General features: G+C 49.9%; 1 protein-coding gene and 1 long non-coding RNA gene across 2 annotated transcripts in view; one reads left to right on the forward strand and one right to left on the reverse strand.

Moving 5' to 3' along the window:
- The window catches only part of ZBTB7C (zinc finger and BTB domain containing 7C), a 248,701-nt gene extending 234,485 nt beyond the window's left edge, over positions 1-14,216 (reverse strand). The window contains exon 1 of the mRNA XM_080973493.1: positions 13,833-14,216. The gene's annotated coding sequence lies outside the window, so the exon portion shown is untranslated. The remainder of the gene's footprint in view (positions 1-13,832) is intronic.
- Positions 1-19,549, forward strand: part of LOC308458825 — a 470,973-nt gene that overhangs the window by 224,345 nt on the left and 227,079 nt on the right. The gene's annotated exons all lie outside the window — the stretch shown is intronic.

A 19,549-nucleotide genomic window follows, 5' to 3' on the forward strand; every position in this document is an offset into this window, starting at 1 on the left:
ATCACTTTGCGGGCCCACGTGCTAACCCTGTCCTTGGGGCCCCTCCCCGCCACAAAGGAAGAGACCAGACAACAAGGTATGGGTTCGAATTTGCCACATCTTTATTGAATTCAGATTTCAGATGTAGGCAACCTGGCCTTGGCCTTGGAAGGTATCCTTCTCAACCCAACGGGGGGGCGGGGCTGAGGATGTACAGGGAGACAGCTGCAGTGTGAGGGGACTGCAAAGCGTGAACTAACACAGCGTGCCCACGCACAGCACCGGATTGGGAGTTGGACCTACTTGCCGCTGCTCTAGGGCCAGGGACTCCCACAAACATCCTTTAACGGGCCCTGCAAAAAGGCCGCCACACGGGGGTACATGAGATGCCACCCCCTTTCACGCAAAGACAGACTAAAGGACACCTAACAAGGCCCAAAACCGCCACCCGAGGCCCAGGGGCCTCACCGCCAGGGAGCCTACAACTTATTTATTAAATCTGTATATCGCCCTTCATCCAAAGATCACAGGGTGCTTCACAATGTAAAATTTCATGCAAATTTGCCTGGCAGGGAAGCGGGAGCTATGCCTGTTGAACATCTGCCTGCCCTTCAGCTCAAGCCACTGCAGCTCTGCAAGAAACAAAAGCACGGTAACCCTTAGGAAGGCAGTACCACAGAGCCTAGGACTTGCCGATCAGAAGGTCGGCGGTTCGAATCCCCGTGACAGGGTGAGCTCCCGTTGCTCGGTCCCTGCTCCTGCCAACCTAGCAGTTCAAAAGCACAAAGTGCAAGTAGATAAATAGGTACCACTCCAGCGGGAAGGTAAACGGCGTTCCCTTGCGCTGCTCTGGTTTGCCAGAAGCGGCTTAGTCATGCTGGCCACATGACCTGGAAGCTGTACGCCAGCTCCCTCGGCCAATAAAGCAAGATGAGCACCGCAACCCCAGAGTCGGTCATGACTGGACCTAATGGTTAGGGGTCCCTTTACCTTTACCCTTCTGTTATTTGGGTTTATGCTCCATGTTTGGTTTTTAGATGCTAGCATCTGCCCTGGTCCAGACCTTCTGCTTCTCTGTAGCAAAGAGCCTTTTGGAAAGCATCCCTTGGTCTTCAGCATCCCAGACTAAACACCCTTTCTTGCAGTGGATGCTGAGACTGTGTGAAGAGAAAGGCCCCTCCCATTGTTCTGGGCCAGCAATACTGTTAGGGGACCGACACAAGGCTGGCTCTCATCCACTGGCGATTAACAAGCCCAGAGGCAGCATCCTCACTGCCCAGGAGCCGAAAAACCATGGAGTGCTCTTGCCAATAAGGAGGGACAAAGCTATCACTTCTGCTTTCTCCCTCACCAGAGACTTGCTTCCAGAAATGCCCCCATTCCACCCAATTCTTGCCTGACGCCCCTTTTTATCTCGTTCCCTGGGGATAAGGCAAAATGCACCTAGCGTTAAAAACTCACAGCGGGTTTCCCCTTGTGCCTATGCCAGGGGAAAGAACATAAGAACAGCAGGATAATAATAATAATAATAATAATAATAATAATAATAATAATTTTTTATTTATATCTCACCCTCCCCAGCTGAACCCAGGCTCAGGGCAGCTAACAACAATAAAATAATACAACATTCTAAAATCATTTCATTATAAAATTAATTCAAATCAAATTGATGGCAACCATTGGGCTAGAGTTCTGTGAAGATTGCCAAAGGAGGGAGTCAGACTGTGCCTTGGCCAAAGGCTTGGTGGAGCAGCTCCGTCTTGCAGACTCTGCGGAAAGATGTCAAGTCCCGCAGGGTCCTAGTCTCTTGTGACAGAGTGTTCCACCAGATCAGAGCCACAGCCGCAAAAGCCCTGGCTCTGGTTGAGGCCAGCCTAACCTCCCTGTGGCCTGGGACCTCCAAGATGTTTTTGTTTGAAGATCGTAAGTTCCTCTGTGGGGCATACCAGGAGAGGCGGCCCCGTAGGTACGAGGGTCCTAGGCCATATAGTGCTTTAAAGGTTAAAACCAGCACCTTAAACCTGATCCTGTACTCCACCAGTAGCCAGTGCAGCTGGTATAGCACCGGGTGAATGTGAAAGTTATAGGCACAATGGAAACGGGCTCACACATGGAAGTTCAACTGAACCTCCTTCTCTCACTTCTCCTCTGCGTTGCGGACATATGCAGTGCCTTGTATTCCTTCTGCCTCTGGGCAACGGATCCGGAAAGCAAAGCTCTGCCTGCACAAGAGATCCATATGGCAAGTGCCCTTCTGAGATCACCTGGTGGCTTCCTTTCTTTGCCACGCATGCTAATGCGCAGCTGCCCACTGGCTAGCAAAAGAAATAGCTGCCATCGCTGTGTCCTCTGAGGCACAGGCTTCCTAGGCAAGCTTTTAAAAAGACGTTCTTCTTTAAAAGGGGGGGGGGAGAGATTTAATGGCTCACAATTCATGGATGGTGCTTGAATTCCGCCATTCCACCACAGAGATGGCAGCAGAGGTTGTCTTCCTTTATCTTCTCAACAAGGCGCAACCCAGATGGCCCTTCGCCATCTTCTTCCTGCCTCCTAGCCCTGCGGTTGCCAGTTGGTCAGTATATAAGAGCAGCCCTGCTGGATCAGGCCAAAGGCCCCATCTGGTCCAGCATCCTGTTCTCGCCGTAGCTGACCGGATGCCCCAAGCGGAAAGCCCACAAACAGGGCATGAGCGCAACATCTCCCTCGCAATTCCCAGCAGGAATCAAGAAATAGGCAGTCTGGAAGCGCTCAGAATAGAGTTGATGCTCTTTTTGCAAAAGGCATGAGGCAAAAAACTGGTGTCCACACAGATGACCAGCACTTCCTCAGTGTGGTCATTCTGCCAAGTGGTAAGTAGCAGAACTGACCTACAAGTACCAGTATGTGGTGGAACAGTTTTGGGGACCTGCTTCTGTCTTTAAGCCTCATATATGAAAAAACTCTAGCACTCTTTTATTATTAGGTAAAGGGACTCCTGACCATTAGGTCCGGTCGTGGCCGACTCTGGGGTTGCGGTGCTCATCTCACTTTATTGGCCGAGGGAGCCAGCATACAGCTTCCGGGTCATGTGGCCAGCATGACTAAGCCGCTTCTGGCGAACCAGAGCAGCGCACGGAAATGCCGTTTACCTTCCTGCCGGAGCAGCACCTATTTATTTACTTGCACTTTGACGTGCTTTCGAACTGCTAGGTTGGCAGGAGCAGGGACCGAGCAACGGGAGCTCACCCCATCGCGGGGATTCGAACCACCAACCTTCTGATCGGCAAGCCCTAGGCTCTGTGGTTTAACCCACAGCACCATCCGCGTCCCCTTTTATTATTACCTTTATTTATTTATTTATTTTTATTATTTTATTTTGACAACGTAATAATCATACATAAATAGGAATAAAAATGTGCACCACCAGACCATTCCATTGTAACTATCCAACCTCCCAAAATTTCAAGACCTCTTGCAATGGTTTGACCCTTTCCATTTTAACAGTACAAATTCTACAAACACCCTCCATAACTCCTCAGAATCATTTCTCCTACATTTTCCCCGCCTTACCTTAATGGCACATACTAATTCATCATTAATAGCTCTATCCCACACCTCTTTATACCATTCTTCCATTTTATATTCACCTTGCCCCATCCACTTCCTAGCTATAATAACGCATGCAGCTGTCAACAAATTTGTGAGCAAGCCCTTCCTAGCCTGTGAACCTTCCACCCCATCGTCAATTGATAACAAAGCTACCTCTGGACTTTGCGTCAGCTTTAACCCAGTGATTTCTGTCATCTCTTTAGAAAACCCCGCCACATGTGAACATAATTCCCGGTTTCCAGGCATCCCCTCCAAAGTAAAACCAAATATTCCTTTTCCAGCACTCTTCTGACTCATTTGCTTACCTTTAATGGTCAGGCAGGATTGCAGCCTGCCTATGGACTGACCAATCTTGGGCAGGGGTTCACCAGGGGACAGCCCCAACTGGCCAACAGGCATCTATTTGGTCCATTCCCAGGTGGGATAAATTGAGACCTGCCCATGCTTCTTCCCCAGTTCGTATTCAGGTGGAGGGCTTCACTGTCTATGCAGGTGTCATCACCTCTGCATACCCCCTCCCCAAAGGCTGGCACCTGTTCAATTACCTTAAGGATATCATGTGTGCTAGCTCCCTGGCTGCTGAGGTCCCAGTCCTGGCTCTCTGAGATTGCTTCGGGAAGCAAAGCAAAGCAAAACCTCCACCGTGTCTTGTACCCAAAGATGAGCAGGGGAAGTCCTTCGGAGATGGGCTTTTCCCCTTTAGAAAGTGTTATGCCGTCCTAAGGTATGGTTACCACATTTTATTCAATGGATCCGGGGACACTTTTTCTTTTATTTATTTCTTTAATTTTGAAGCTGAGTAGCAACAGGGAGTCAGTAGTGGGGATGGTGAGGCAAAAGATCCTGGGCCCAAGCACGCATGCATATTGTATAAAGGTGCAAAGCCCTTCTTTCGCACCCTGTGAAACATAAATGCGCAGAGTTTTTTAAAAACTGGGCAATAGCGCACCGTCCGCCCGTGACTCCCGAGCCTCCCCCGATCTCCTGCTCCCTTCCTCCTTCGTTTTGACTGATCGGGGGAGGCAGGCGGCTGTTGCCCAGTTTTTTAAAAAAACTCTGCACATTTATGTTTCACAGGGTGCAGAAGAAGGGCTTTGCACCTTGCCTGGCAGAGAAACCATGCACCTTGCGCCCTTCCTGGGCAGCGCCCGCCTGCCCATGACTCCCGAGCCTCCCCCAATCTGTCAAAACAAAGGGGGAATGGGGCAGGAGATCTGTACCACTGGACGTCCCTGGTTTACCTTCGGCTACCAGGCTGGCTCTGGGCTGCTGAGGCTGCCGCTGCCACGTTTCCCGGGGACAAATTTGCAAATCTAGGGACATTCTGGGGATGGAATTTGTCTGGGGACAGATTTGCAAATCCAGGGACAGATTTGCAAATCCAGGGACTGTCGCCGGGAACCAGGGACGTCTGGTACAGCGGCGTAGCGTGAGTTGTCAGCACCCGGGGCAAGGCAAGTAATTTGCGCCCCCCCCAACCCCTAACCTGCCGATCTGAGTCGAGTTGCTGCTGGCGCTGCCGCCCAAACCACGCCGCTTGCCCGGAGGAGGAGGGGGGCAGAGAGGCGAGGAAAATGCAACATGGCCCAGCAGCTGCAGCAGCAGCAGCGGAGGCGGGGCTGTGAGGAGGGGCTGCCTGGCACGTCCTCCGCGGCCCTGACGCGCGGGGCTGAGAGCCGCTGCCTGCCGGACGCCTTCAGCCCGGGCGCCCGCACAGCTCGTCGGTTCCACGAGACATGGGGCTCTGCTACAGCCTGCGCCCGAGGCTCTTCGGCGACTCCGGAGGCAGCGAGCGCGCCCCCCCAGATGTTGCGCCCGGTGCGGCCGGCCCCCCTGGCACCCCCCACGCTACGCCACTGGTCTGGTAACCCCATCCTAAGAATCACCTGACCATGTCTTTATGGATAAGACCAGTTAGAGAATCCAGGTGCATCTGTGGTACAACCTCAGGGCTGTATATATTTCAGTGTAATAAAAATAATATTTGAAATAATTTGTGCGCCGAGAATAGCTCTGTCCCTGAAAGCAGGGCTGATTTCTCTTCCACCAAACACTGGCAGCTGGTGTGTGTTTCAAATTCTCCTTACCACTTGGCAGGACGAGACGGATAACCTCGCTGTTTTGGTCAGTTCAGCCTGTCTTGCGTGATGCACATCGATTACAGCATAATTTGGGGAAAGCAAAGGAACCCAAAGGTGCTCAACTTTAGCCACACTGAGTCCAGGACTATTGGGTACCCTGGATAATTATGTCCCAGAAATTCCACTCCTGAAAAACTGGTTTATTTGTACAGCTTAAGCCCCTCTTCGCAGAAAATCTGGTTCAGCTCTTATTATTCATTTCACATATTTATATACTGAAAAAAGTCTCTATTCTAATAATAATAATTTTATTATTATTACCCCGCCCATCTGAATGGGTCTCTGAGCCGTTTACAAAACAAGAAATGCGAGATGCAACACGACGCTGAACAAAACTTTCGATGCCTTGCAAGGAAACGACAAAAGCCCCCCTAAAAAACAAAACAAAAAACACAGCAACACATTTTGGAAACTTCTTTCGAATCACGGATCCCTTCGCCAGTTGTTGTTGTGATTATTTTTAAGCGCAGACCAGGTAGCTGCTTTCTTAACATCGCATTACTCAAAGAGGGAGTATCGCGTCCCTTTTTGCACCAGTGGGCTGTAAAATTAGCAGCACTCACAAGTGCTGAGTTTAAAATACAAAATGGGACACACCCTGCTCCCTGGGAACACCTGCCTCCCCTTCCCTTTCCCCTCACCCCTGCTTTCCGCATCCTCCTTCTCTCAGCTTGCCAAGCGCCATTTGTTACAGCTGAAGTGTTTCCTTTTCTCTCTCAATATTTCCTGTCTGTCCGGCATCTCTTTTGTAGCTCATAAGGGATAGAGATTTAAAGTTACATCATTCCCCCCACAGGGTCACGGAAAGAAGGGGGCAGGTTGTGTTTCTGGGTGCTCCTGTGTTTCCCCACTAAGATTTCATCAGGTATTACTATCATTAGGGACGCAGGTGGTGCTGTGGGTTAAACCACAGAGCCTAGGACTTCCCAATCAGAAGGTCAGCGGTTCGAATCCCCGCGACGGGGTGAGCTCCCGTTGCTCGGTCCCTGCTCCTGCCAACCTAGCAGTTCAAAAGCACAAAGTGCAAGTAGATAAATAGGTACCACTCCAGCGGGAAGGTAAACGGCGTTTCCGTGCACTGCTCTGGTTCGCCATGCTGGCCACATGACCCGGAAGCTGTACGCCGGCTCCCTCAGCCAATAAAGCGAGATGAGCGCTGCAACCCCAGAGTTGGCCACGACTGGACCTATTGGTCAGGGGTCCCTTTACCTTTATCTTTATTACTATCATTATTATTTCCATTTGTTTGTCACTTTATACAAAAGAGGTCTCAAGCTGCACACACACCATACATTTAAAGCACATTCATTCCCCCTGAGAATCCTGGGAACAGTAGAGCTACAATTCCCAGCACCACTACAAACTACAGTTCCCATGATTCTCAGGAGGGAATAATGTGCCTTAAATATATGGTGTATGCAGCCTCAAAGCAACTTTACAAGATAAAATACAAACACATAAATTAAAAGCTATAATTCTTTTTTTTAATGTACAATACAGTATTGTACAGATTTCCTAAAATGCTCATCCAAGACCACAATGAGGATAAGTCTTACCCCACACTAATAAAAGAGGAGCGTTACATTAGACCTGAGTAAACAGAAATGTCTTAGCTTGTCGAATAAAAACTGACCATGGTGGAGCTAGGGGAGTTTCCCCGGAGAGAGAATCCCCAAACCATTTTAGGAGACCCCCACCTACAAAGCCTTTTGTGGTGACATCCCAGCAGCATAGGATCCATGCGGCACCAATTGCATCCAAAACCAACCTACTCTTCGTTCGGGAGCGAGAAAATATAAAATAGCAGGCGAATAACCCACTGAAGGCACACTGGCAAAACTATATCCATTTTGGAAATACCAATGGCCTGTGAACTCTCCAGGTTGAACAGCAACCAAAAACAGCAGCAACCCTGAGATAGAACACCTCCCACAAAATATTGCAATGTGAAGTTTGGGGTTCTAGCCAGCCAGCCATACCCTTTTCCAGGCAACTCCAATCCACACACACCCAGGTTTTCCATTCCCACCTCCCTCCAAAAACACCCAACATTCTGGGGACATAGAGCATGCTCAGACCTCACTGGGCTGTTTTGTGGGGGAGCTTACTCACTTGGGGGGAGGGAATACTTCTGCAAACCTTGGGTCTCCCCCAAGCCTGCTGGTATCTCATTTTTGTGCATGGATGGTTTTTGTCTTGGCAATTGACGGATCCACAGTGGGGAAATATTTGCCTCTCTGATTAATATCTCCAGGTTCTCCGAGCCGGGCCACTCCTTTTCCATTCCAACAGTGGCTGGGAAATGTATGGGCAGGGGAATAAAGGTGATGCAATTCAACTCCAGCATCTGGTACTGAGGGACGCAGGTGGAGCTGTGGGTTAAACCACAGAGCCTAGGGCTTGCCGATCAGAAGGTCGCGGTTCGAATCCCCGTGACAGGGTGAGCTCCCGTTGCTCGGTCCCTGTTCCTGCCAACCTAGCAGTTCGAAAGCACACCAGTGCAAGTAGATAAATAAGTACTGCTCCGGTGGCATTTCCGTACACTGCTCTGGTTCGCCAGAAGTGGCTTAGTCACGCCGGCCACATGACCTGGAAGCTGTACGCCGGCTCCCTCGGCCAATAAAGCGAGATGAGCACCGCAACCCCAGAGTCGTCCGCGACTGGACCTACAGGGGTCCATTTACCTATCTGGTATTGAGAGATAGACTGCCACCGTATATGGAAGTTCCATTTTTACCTATTATGATGACTACCCCTTGATAGACCTAACCACAACGAATTGATCCAATCTCTTTTTCCTCCTCCTTATTCCAACCACTGCATTGGCAAATGCAATGAGAGCTCCCCCTCCTGTTCTTGATGGGTCGTAATCATGGCTAATTGGGAAATTTGCAGGAAAACTCTTCAGCTTAGGAGATGGATTGTGCCAATCTCTCCCCTCTCTCCCCCCCCCCCCTTCCTCTAACTTTTCCACAGTTCCAGCCACAGCTCCAAGCCTAACATGGCTCAGAGGAATTGGCCTACAGAGGTGTTGCAATTATGTCCATAATAAGCTAAAAAAGTCTGCCTCTTGTTCACACAGCAGTGCCCTGAACCTTTCCTCCTATTAACATCTATGGAAGCTTTGCAATCAATTTCAAGCAGTCCTGCGTCTTAAAGAGAGACACTGTGAAATTTAGCACGGAGGAGCGAGGGGAAGAGAAGTGATCAGTCCTAACAGCAGTTCTCTGGAAAGCGACACCTGTTCTTAATGCACAAGGTTGAGCAAACGGGGTTGTTGCTTTAAAAAAATTACGTTGCAATTTCCACAATGCACCCTAGGAGGCTATCTTAACTGAGAAAGGAGTTCTCATTCAACTATTGTTTCTCGCCCTGTGCAAAAGCTATTAAGCAGAGATGGTGTTGCTATCTTCCAGGAGAATAAGAGAGCAAGCTGGCCAGAACCATCCAGGAAAAAAGATCTGAAGTCTTTGACTGGCAGGAGAAAGCACTCAAGAGCACCGCAGGGGAGAATCTCCTCTCTGGCTAGGAGGGAAGACAGGCTGGCTGACCTAATAGGGCTGTTCCCGTCTTTATTTTCTGTAATTTAGGGACCTGCAGTGCACAGGAAGGAAGGGGAGAGAGAGAGGCTGTAAATGTGATAAGGAACCCCGAGGGAAGGATATTGCTAAGGAACAGCATCATGGCTTATTGCTTGTTTCGAAAAGAAAAGAAAAAGAAAGAAACACCAACTTTTCCAAACCCAAGACTGAACATGAAGTCTGAATGGCCTGCCCTGGCTATTTGGCCCACAACTAGGATAGAGATATTTTTTATTTTTGCAATGGAGAGCAAGTTAAGAAGCACTGTAAATAAACTCCAATGACAGGTTTGCAACCTGAAATCGTGCTAGGCTTCTGCTGTCCTCTAAGGGGCATCTGTAGACTGGAAAGTTCAAGAGGCAGGGAGTCATCAGTATGTCTCTATACAGAAGGAGGCAGGGCCTTCAGCATCCCTGCCAGATGCAATACTGCTGCTGCAATATGCCTTACTGTAGTAGCAGCAGCAGCAGCAGCAGCAGCAGCAGCAGCAGCAGCAGCAACATCTTGGTAGCTCAATCGGTAGAGCATGAGACTCTTAATCTCATGGGTCATGGGTTCAAATCCCACGTTGGGCAAAAGATTCCCACATTGCCAGGGGCTGGAGAAGATGACCCTTCAAACTCTACCATGCTACGATCCTAGGATCTGATGGAGGAGACCATTGCCTCCACCTCCTCAGCTATCCATCCCTGCCGATGCCACCCACTGAGGAACGAGCTGAGCGATAGGGAGCCCCCCACCCCGAGTGCAACCCATAAACTGGGGAGGGGTTAAGATGCATTCAGCTCAATCCCAATGGCAAAGGAGGCTTCATAAGGCTAGGCTTTGGGGCTAGACAGCAAGGCGATCCAGGTTGAGACGAGTTTACGTTAAGCACCTGAGGTCTTGCAAGGGCATCTCCCACAATATGCTACCAAGTTAAGAGAAATATGGCTGGCAAAGGCTGTGGCAGCACCTCAAGGGAGTACCAGCACATCATCTTAGCTCAGAATAGGCAATCTTGGTAGTCAATTAAATTTGGGGGCTACTCCCATTCACACACACTGCTTTCATTCATCCCATGTACTGCTTACTCGCTTTACCTTCCAGCCTCAACCATTATATTTCTTGTTGGTGCTGTTTATGAGCCTTCCCTTAAGGATCCTTCTAGCAAGTCAGAGCTCAGTACTGTCTAAACTAACTGGCAGTAGCTCTAGCCAGTGTGGTGTAGTGGTTAAGAGCAGTGGACTCGTAATCTGGTGAACCGGGTTCGCATCTCCGCTCCTCCACATGCAGCTGCTGGGTGACCTTGGGCCAGTCACACTTCTTTGAAGTCTCTCACAGCCCCACTCACCTCACAGTGTTTGTTGTGGGGGAGGAAGGGAAAGGAGATTGTTAGCCGCTTTGGGACTCCTTAGGGCAGTGATAAAGTGGGATATCAAATCCAAACTCTTCTTCTTCTTCTTCTCCAGGTCATTCCTACCAGGGAGCTTTCTCTGCCACTGAGCTATGGTGATTCCCTTTGGCCAGAGGAGTCAAGAGGGCTGTGAGGCCAGCAGCCATTAAAGGCGAAGCAGCAAGGGGCTGGGGAAATGCTGGGACTTACCTGGACCCCACCCCGCCCCAGTGCCAGCACTGGAACCTGCTTCTGTTCCAGAATCTACACCGTGCTCTTGGTAGGCAAGGGGTTAAGGACGTAAGAGCAGCCCTGATGGATCAGACCAAAAGCCCACCTGGTCCAGCGTCCTGTTCCCTCAACGGCCAATCATAATCTCATGCCAGTCACCCCTAGGCTATCAGTATTATGTGGGAATTCAAAAGCAGGCCAGGAATGTAGGTTTGTGCTATTAAAGTGCTCTGGCTCACGTGAAACAAATCCAAAGGTTTAAAAAAAACCCGCTCCGTCTTTTGCAGTTAGGAAAGTGGTGAGAAAATGCACATTGAGTGTGGGATAAATGATCCATGGACCGGAAGATATATAAGCTCCACACAAGCAGATCCAGATGGATGCTCAACAAACAGGTCATGCAGAGAAGCCAGCTGTGTCACCCTAAAAACTAGATTTCAGCCTTTGCGCAAGGGGATTCTGTGTAGCCATGATGACCAGTAGTCACCGAATATGTCCTTGTGGATTACTGCCAGATAAATAAAGAAATACATACATACATACATACATACATACATAATGTTCCTAAATGGCATAACATGTAGCCAAATCCTATGTCCCATTAAATGTAAGGGAGCTTACTCCTGAATAAGCATACATAGGATTGCAGCCTAAATATGTTAAAAGCCAGTTTGCACCCAATCCAACCTAAAAGGTAAAGGTAAAGGGACCCCTGACCATTAGGTCCAGTCGTGGCCGACTCTGAGGCTGCGGCGCTCATCTCGCTTTATTGGCCGAGGGAGCCGGCGTACAGCTTCCGGGTCATGTGGCCAGCATGACTAAGCCGCTTCTGGCGAACCAGAGCAGCGCACGGAAACACCCTTTACCTTCCCGCTGGAGCGGTACCTATTTATCTACTTGCACTTTGACGTGCTTTCGAACTGCTAAGTTGGCAGGAGCAGGGACCGAGCAATGGGAGCTCACCCCGTTGCGGGGATTCGAACCGCTGGCCTTCTGATCAGCAAGTCCTAGGCTCTGTGGTTTAACCCACAGCGCCACCCGTGTCCCTCCAGTCCAACCTACTTCCTAGCAATTGTCCTTTTCAGATTGCCACCCTGCACCCCCCCCCCAAAAATCCAACGTTCTCAGTAATGATTCATTTGTAATAACATTTGACCTTATTTGCAAAGGGACTTTTTCAAAGATAAGAGTGACTGAAAATAAGCAATTGTTCCAATTGTTTCCCTTCATTCCTCTGGGGGTGAAATTAAGAGAATGCATGCTGAGGTTGAAATCCTTTACTCACAGACCTGAACTCAGTGAGTCTTATTTCTGAATAGATATGCACAGGATGGCATTGTTAGGAGTAATGAGAGACTTCCAGAATTACCTGTTATCTGGTTCTCCCTACATACACTACAATTAGATTCCATAAAATATCCCTAAGGGGCATTAATACAAAGCCTCAGGATAACAAGGTCACAGGACTTCCTAGACAACCTGTTTCATAGGCAAAATCCACTTAGACTTCAGTGCAATCCTACACCATGACTTCAGTGCAATCCTACACCAATCCTACACTTACTCAGAAGTAAGCCCATTGGAGATAAATGGGACTTTTGTCTCAAGGAATAATGTGTGGGATTGCAGCCTTGGCCATAAAGTTGCCATCTATTAAACAACAAACAAAAAGCTTGCTTGCAGCTAAAAATAATAATAATCCTGTTATTCTGGCAATCTGACAATTTACAACGTTCAAGAACGGAAAATAAGAGGGTCCCAGTATGATTGCAACCTGATGCACCCCATGTTTACACGGAAGTAAGCCCTCCTGCAGCTCATAAGGCTTACTCCAAAGTGTGCACAGAACTCCCACCTTTACAGTGATATCCTGTAGCAGCTTACCAGAAATAAAGTCCCATTGGGTTCAGTAGCACTTACTCCTTGATAAGCGTGCACGGAACTGCATCCCTGAAGTGATGTTATGACCACAGAAGTCCCACGTTCAACTCCCTTCTCAGCCCTCGAACACATGACGCAACCTCTCTCTTGTTCCAGCCAGCCTACCTTACAGGACTGTCGTCCCTTTCAAGGAAACAGGCACCGATGTCAGAAAAACCCCTCCGGGTCAGCCATCGCTCTCCAAATGAAGGGAGGAAAAAATCTAGTCGAAAAGCCAACTCGTTTTTTCAATATCCGGTACCGGCTGAGATGTTTTGCTACTGCGGGTACCGAGAACAATCAGCCACCTGCCTCCCCTTGCTCATTTTGGAGGGTCGTTTTTCCTGAAAGGCCATAAATTTCCTTGGTTTTCCCTGCTGCATGTGGCGATACATCTACCGACCTCTGGGCAGTATGTTTTAAGTACTGATCCTGGGTTTTATTTCATTTGGGAAATGTCAATTTGGTGGGGGTGTTTTTATTAAAAGGGTAAGCTGGGAAAGTCTGATCGAAACGAGAAGCGCCGCACATCGAAAAGCGCTGCAAACGAAACGGCTTTCCCATTTGCCAGCTCCCCACACCACGAGACAGCTTTCTTGCAAATTCAAACAAAAACGGAGAATGAAGGTTTGTGGGAAAACGCTCCACGCGGGCGCATTTCAAATCCACTCGGATTCTCTCCGAAAAACTACTGCACCCAAAAACTTCCTTCTTAAGCAGGAAAGGAAAGGAGAATAGGAGAGGGAAAACCCCCCAACCACCTGTGCGCTCACGCCACCGCTGCGCGCAACAGCTCCGTGCGCAAACCCTGATCCGGCTGGCACGGGGCCAGTGGCCGCTGTCCGCTAGCCCGGCGCCCGGCTCGCCTTCCCTCCCTCCCTCCCGGACCTGCGACGAAACCCTCCCTCGCCAGCGGGGGAAACCGGCGGCAGTTGCTACCACCGCCGACCTAAGGAGGGCGGAGAGACAGAGGAGACTCGATGGATGGATGGAAAAGAAGGAAGGAACGGCACCAACCTGGCGGCGAGGCTGCCTGCAGGTGGGAGAATCCTCTCGGCCCGGCTCCTCCTGGGCAGCCGCGGCGGAGGCGCGCCTTCTCCTCGTCGCCGCGGCCGCTGTCCGCTTCCCCGGGCTGTGACAGCGACCGCTGGGCACCCAGGGCGGCTCGGCGCGCCTTGGCGCAGGCGGACGCGGCAGCACCTGCCGCCGAACTTGGGCAGCCTCGAAGGACTGGCTGGCTGGCTGGCTGGTTGGCGTCCTCCACCTTTCCTCTCTCTTTCTCTCTCTCCAGGCTGTGGAGGTGGCGGCTGCAGCAAAGGGGCTAGGAAAGGAGGGGTGGTGGGAGAGATCAGGAATGTGCAAAGGGCCCGGATGTCTGGTGTCTCCAGCCTGCTCCCTCCTTCCTCCGCCGCCCCCTTTACGCGCAGCCACTTGGCGTGGCGGGGAATCTCCAGCGCGCGCTCCTTGGGGAGCCAAACTGTTGCTGGAGGCGAAGGAGGAGAAGGAGGAGGAGGAGCTTTAGTGGTCTCTGTCCTTTCCTACGGAGAGGAAGCTTTCCTTTTTTTAATTAAAAAGAAATAAGCACACACACAAAGATTGAAGCGCTCCCCGCGCCTTTCCAAAGCGCCTCTTTGCAAACCATTGTCCTTTTTGCTCAGACTCCCCTGGCACCTGTTTCCAGCGTGCGAAGCTTGCTAAAAGCCTGGCACAGGTCGCTAGGCGCAAAGGCAAGGCGGGTATATTGTCAGAATATTCAGCCGGTGGCAGCGGGTGAGGTATCAGAGCAGAAGGAAAGAAGGGAGCGCTTCTTCGAGGGGCGCGCGCCGGCAGGAGCGCAGCAGCGTGCGGCTTCCACGGCCAGGCAAGATCACGGGAGACATGATAGCCCGGTCAATGGCTGTAAGACATGGTAAGCTAGATGGAACCTCCATGGCCAACGGCAGTGTACCTCGGAGTTCCAGCAGGTGGAGAGAAAGGGCAGAAGCGGTGTGGTTACCTTCTGTGAGCTCCCCTTGGAGCATCTGACTGGTGAGCGTTAAGAAGGCAGAAGCCGGAGAGGTGAGTGAAGGTTCAGTCTGGTCCAGCAAGGTCTCTGATTTATGTAAAAGGTAAAGGTACCCCCTGACCGTTAGGTCCAGTCGCGGACATGCTGTGCAAAACACACACAGAAAGACAACCCTGCCGCACAACCCCCAATTAACTCCAAATACTTTTTAAACCCCTGCGAGATTTCGCACCCTTGAGCGAACACCAGAACTATGCAGAACTGTTTTAAAAAAATTATTTTAACAGTCGTTTAGGTCGGGCGGGGCCTGATTTCTCGTCTGTAGGGAACTATATGTACAGGAATGGCATTAAACATATACCTGTTTACACACACATAAAATCCTATCCTTAATTCAGCAAGCGCACCTCCCTAAATTTATCTTCACAACAACACCCCTGTGAGGTAGGCAGCATCCTTTGGGAAAGAAGGAAAGCTCTCAGCGCACCCGGCACTGGCGTCGTTCTATTTGCATATTGTGGGCAAGGCGTTTCGTTAAGACGCAGCGCGCTGGGTTTCCTTAATGAAATACGTTCCGGAGAGAAAGAGAGAGAGATCCCGTAATTCATTGCCAAAAAAAGAAAGAAAAAGGAGCGGAGAGAACCGCCTGCCAGGGATGGGCTCTTTATGATTGTTTGCACTGGGGGCGTTCCTGCTTGCATTGCTGGCGTGTTCGCGCTTAGCTGAAAGGAGGCGTGCCGCCTTCGTCTGGACTTTCCGGGCTTTTCTTGCACGCACAAAAGAGACGCCTTTTCGCCTCCTGCGGAAGGAAACCGGGGAGAGCCCTGCGCAAGCGGGCGTGGTAATGAACGCGCGGAGGAAGGTTATGGTGGCGCAGGACGGCATGTGCGCGGTAGCCTTCCTTCACAGCCCCGGGTCTAAACTCCAAGGCAAGGGGTAGTAAAGGAAAGGGAACCTTTGTGAGCCTAAGGGACACATTCCCGTTTGGACAGCTTTCCAAAGGCCACAGGCCAGGGGTGGCCGAGGCCAGAGGCAGAGTGGGGAAGAGCAGCGAATGTAAACTTTCCCATTGCACAGTAGGCTTGAGGTGTTAGGAGAGGGGTGGCACATTGGGTGAGGGAATTGTTGTGCCCCTTTTTGGGTAGTTTGCCCACCTCTGGTTCCCACCTTGCACTTAGCTCTCACCTGTGGCTCCTAAATAAGCTGTCAGCATGCAACAGCGACCAAAAATCCCAGGAATGGCTTCGGCTAAACCAGGTGGAGGTAGCCGACGGGTCTCAAGCCCTTGGTGAGTTAGGGACTTCTCCTAAAGACAGGCTCCGGCAAATTGAGCAAATGAGACCATTAGTGGGTCCAGCGGTCAAGAAGGCGGTTTCTTCACATGCTGCAGAGGGAATTGAGAGGCAGATGGGGCTCACATACTCTCCAACATTTCTCCCATGAAAATAAGGATGGCCTATTCCATAATAATAATTTTAATATCTGTACCCTGCCCATCTGACTGGGTTGCCCCAGCCACTCTGGGCGGTTTCCAGCATATATAAAAGGATAATAAAACATTAAACATTTAAAAACTTCCCTAGACAGTGGTATCTCTGGTTGCGAACGGGATCCGTTCCAGAGGCCCGTTCACAACATGAAAAGCCCGCAACCTGAAGTGCCATATCTGTGCAGGTGTGCAGCGTGATTTGGTGCTTGTGCGCATGCCCGAAGCGCGATTTAGTGCTATTGCGCATGCGTGAGCAGCAAAACCCAGAAGTAACCCTTTCCAGTACTTCCGGGTCGCCGCGGGACACAACTTGAAGAAACATAACATGAATCAAATGTAACATTAGGTATGATTGTATCGGGCTGCCGTCAGATGGCTCAGGGGCTGGATAATGCCATACCCTTGAACATATCTCTGATGAAAATAGGGACATCCTAAAGAAAGCAGGACATTCAGGGATCAAATCAGAAACCAGGACAGCTTCTGTAAATCTGGGACAGTCCCTGGAAAATAGGGACACTGGGAGGGTCTGGGCTCACCCACCTGGGCAAATAGCCCATCTAGGAGAAGGAATACTCTGATCCTAAACCTCCGCTGCCTTGTGGGATAGCTTTAGGAGGAGAAAAGGCTACACAAATCCAGAGTTCCTAAGATGGTTGGATGGAGACTTGTATGCCTGCTTCAGGCAACTCCTGCAGCCAAGCTGGTCCGCATTCTGTTGGACCACATCAGTGAGCCCAAGACTGGGGTCTTCTCAACAGAGCAGCTCCAGGGAGGTCACTTTGGTGCTGCTAACACAGTGGTTTGACTTTGCCCGAAGAGATGCACTCCATTGTCTTTAGAGACAGATGGATGCCAACAACAACAGTAGGCTTCGTTCTACATAGACCAACACTTCCTCTGTCCTCCATTCAGGCAATTAAGTGGCAACATCAGAGTTCAAGGACATGTTCCCACCAGACAAAGATGTGGGAGCCAGCAAGTGTGGCCTGGGAGAGAGTTCCAGGGGGCGAATATAAACACCTTGAGGGCCATCAGGGGGTGCTCCCTACAGTTTAGTCTCAATCTGTTTTGGTCTCTTTCAGTTTAGTCTAAACCAGTGTTTCTCAGCCTTGGATCTTCAACTGTTTTTGGACTAGAATTCCCATCATCTGGATCATAGCAAGCAGTAGTGCAGTCTGAGCTTTTGTGCATTGTTAAAACCAAGCTAAGGTACTGTTTTCTCCAACGCTGGTGTGCTCCCACTGCTGGTGTTGATGGAAAGATTCCATCAATGGTGTCTCCAAAAAAATTACACATCACCTGGGAAGGCAGGCGAACAAATGCCAGTGTACTGGAAGAAGCAAAGATCACCAATGTCAAAGCAATGATTCTTCAACATCAACTTCTTTGGACTGATCATGTTGTGCAGATGCCTGATTATTGTCTTCCAAAGCAACTGCTCTATTCCAAACTTAAGAATGGAAAGCCTAATGCTGGCGGTCAACTAAAGAGGTTCCAAGACTCTCTCAAGGCAAATCTTTAAAAATGTAGTGTTATTGTTTAGTCGTTTAGTCATGTCTGACTCTTCGTGACCCCATGGACCAGAGCACACCAGGCATTCCTGTCTTCCACTGCCTCCCACAGTTTGGTCAAACTCATGCTGGTAGCTTCAAGAACACTGTCCAACCATCTCGTCCTCTGTCGTCCCCTTCTCCTTGTGCCTTCAATATTTCCCAACATCAGGGTCTTTTCCAAGGAGTCTTCTCTTCTCATGAGTAGTATAAATGTAGTGACAAATGTCTTATAAACATTGACAATTGAGAAACATTGGCCTGTGAGCGTTCCAATTGGAGAACAGCCTTTACCAAAGGTGTCATGGGCTTTGAAGACGCTTGAACTCAGAACAAAAGGGAGAAACACGCTAAGAGGAAGGCATGCTTGGCAAATCCACACCGTGATCAACTGCCTCCTGGAAACCTAGGCCCCCACTGTGGAAGGACGTGTGGATCCAGAATTGGCCTCCACAGACACTTACAGACTCACTGTTAAAACTGTGTTTATGGAAGACAATCTTACTTGGCTGTGAGTTATCGCCAAAGAAGAAGAAGGTGTTTGAAGCGGGTGGTGCTGTGGGTTAAACTACAGAGCCCAGGACTTGCTGATCAGAAGGTTGGCGGTTCGAATCCCCGCAACGGGGTGAGCTCCCATTGCTTGGTCCCTGCTCCTGCCAACCTAGCAGTTCAAAAGCACAACAGTGCAAGTAGATAAATAGGTATCACTCCGGCGGGAAGGTAAACGGCGTTTCCGTGTGCTGCTCAGGTTTCGCCAGAAGCGGCTTAGTCATGCTGGCCACATGACCCGGAAGCTGTATGCCGGCTCCCTCGGCCAGTAAAGCGAGATGAGCGCCACAAACCCAGAGTCGGTCACGACTGGACCTAATGGTCAGGGGTCCCTTTACCTTACACGGACAATAGTCATATAGGTTTCCTGTAGCTGCTTGAGAAATACTCCAGTCTGATGCCCTTTTCCTCCATCCAGCTTCCATCTGAAGCTGCTGTCGAGCTGAGTCGGCTGCATTTCAGGCAGCTTTTGCACATGTGCAAACAACAGAAGAGACTCGCCAGTTATCTGGTCATACCCGCTGATAAAAGATTCCAGTAGATCCACACCATACCTTTAAAGCCCATCCAATGGGATTCATTCAAATGAAAAGAGGCACAGAAATATAATAAATCAAATCAAATCGATGCACATTTAAAGCGAATGGCTTTCCCACCCTAGAATCCTGGGAACTGTAGTTTCCCCCTCGCAGAGCAACAATTCACAGCGCCCTTAACAAACTGCAGTTCCCAGGATGCGGTGGGGGAGCAGCGCCGGATTTAGGGCTGTGCAGGTGGTTCCTCTGTACAGGGCAGCAAGCCAAGGGAGCGCAAAATTAATAATAATAATAATAATAATAATAATAATAATAATAATAAAGTATAAATAAATTATAGTGGAAAATAAGATGTTTAGGTGGGTGCCGAATTGCTCAGGGTGACATAATACCAAAGTCCACCCCTCGTGGCCGGGGGAGTCATAAAAACATAGAATTGTAGAGTTGGGAGGGACCCTGAGTTAATATGCAGCTGTCCCTTATGGGGTGTGCTGGTCCTGGGGGCTAACCGAGAGGTGAGGTCCGAGTCCTGTCCGAGGTCAATGGTGCGGTATGGAGGCTGTCCATCAAAGCTGTAGCTGGGTCCAAGGCGGGGAGTCGAG

This window comes from Podarcis pityusensis, assembly GCF_964106645.2.
Source record: "Podarcis pityusensis genome assembly, chromosome: 11".
NCBI classification, from domain to species: Eukaryota; Metazoa; Chordata; class Lepidosauria; order Squamata; family Lacertidae; genus Podarcis; species Podarcis pityusensis.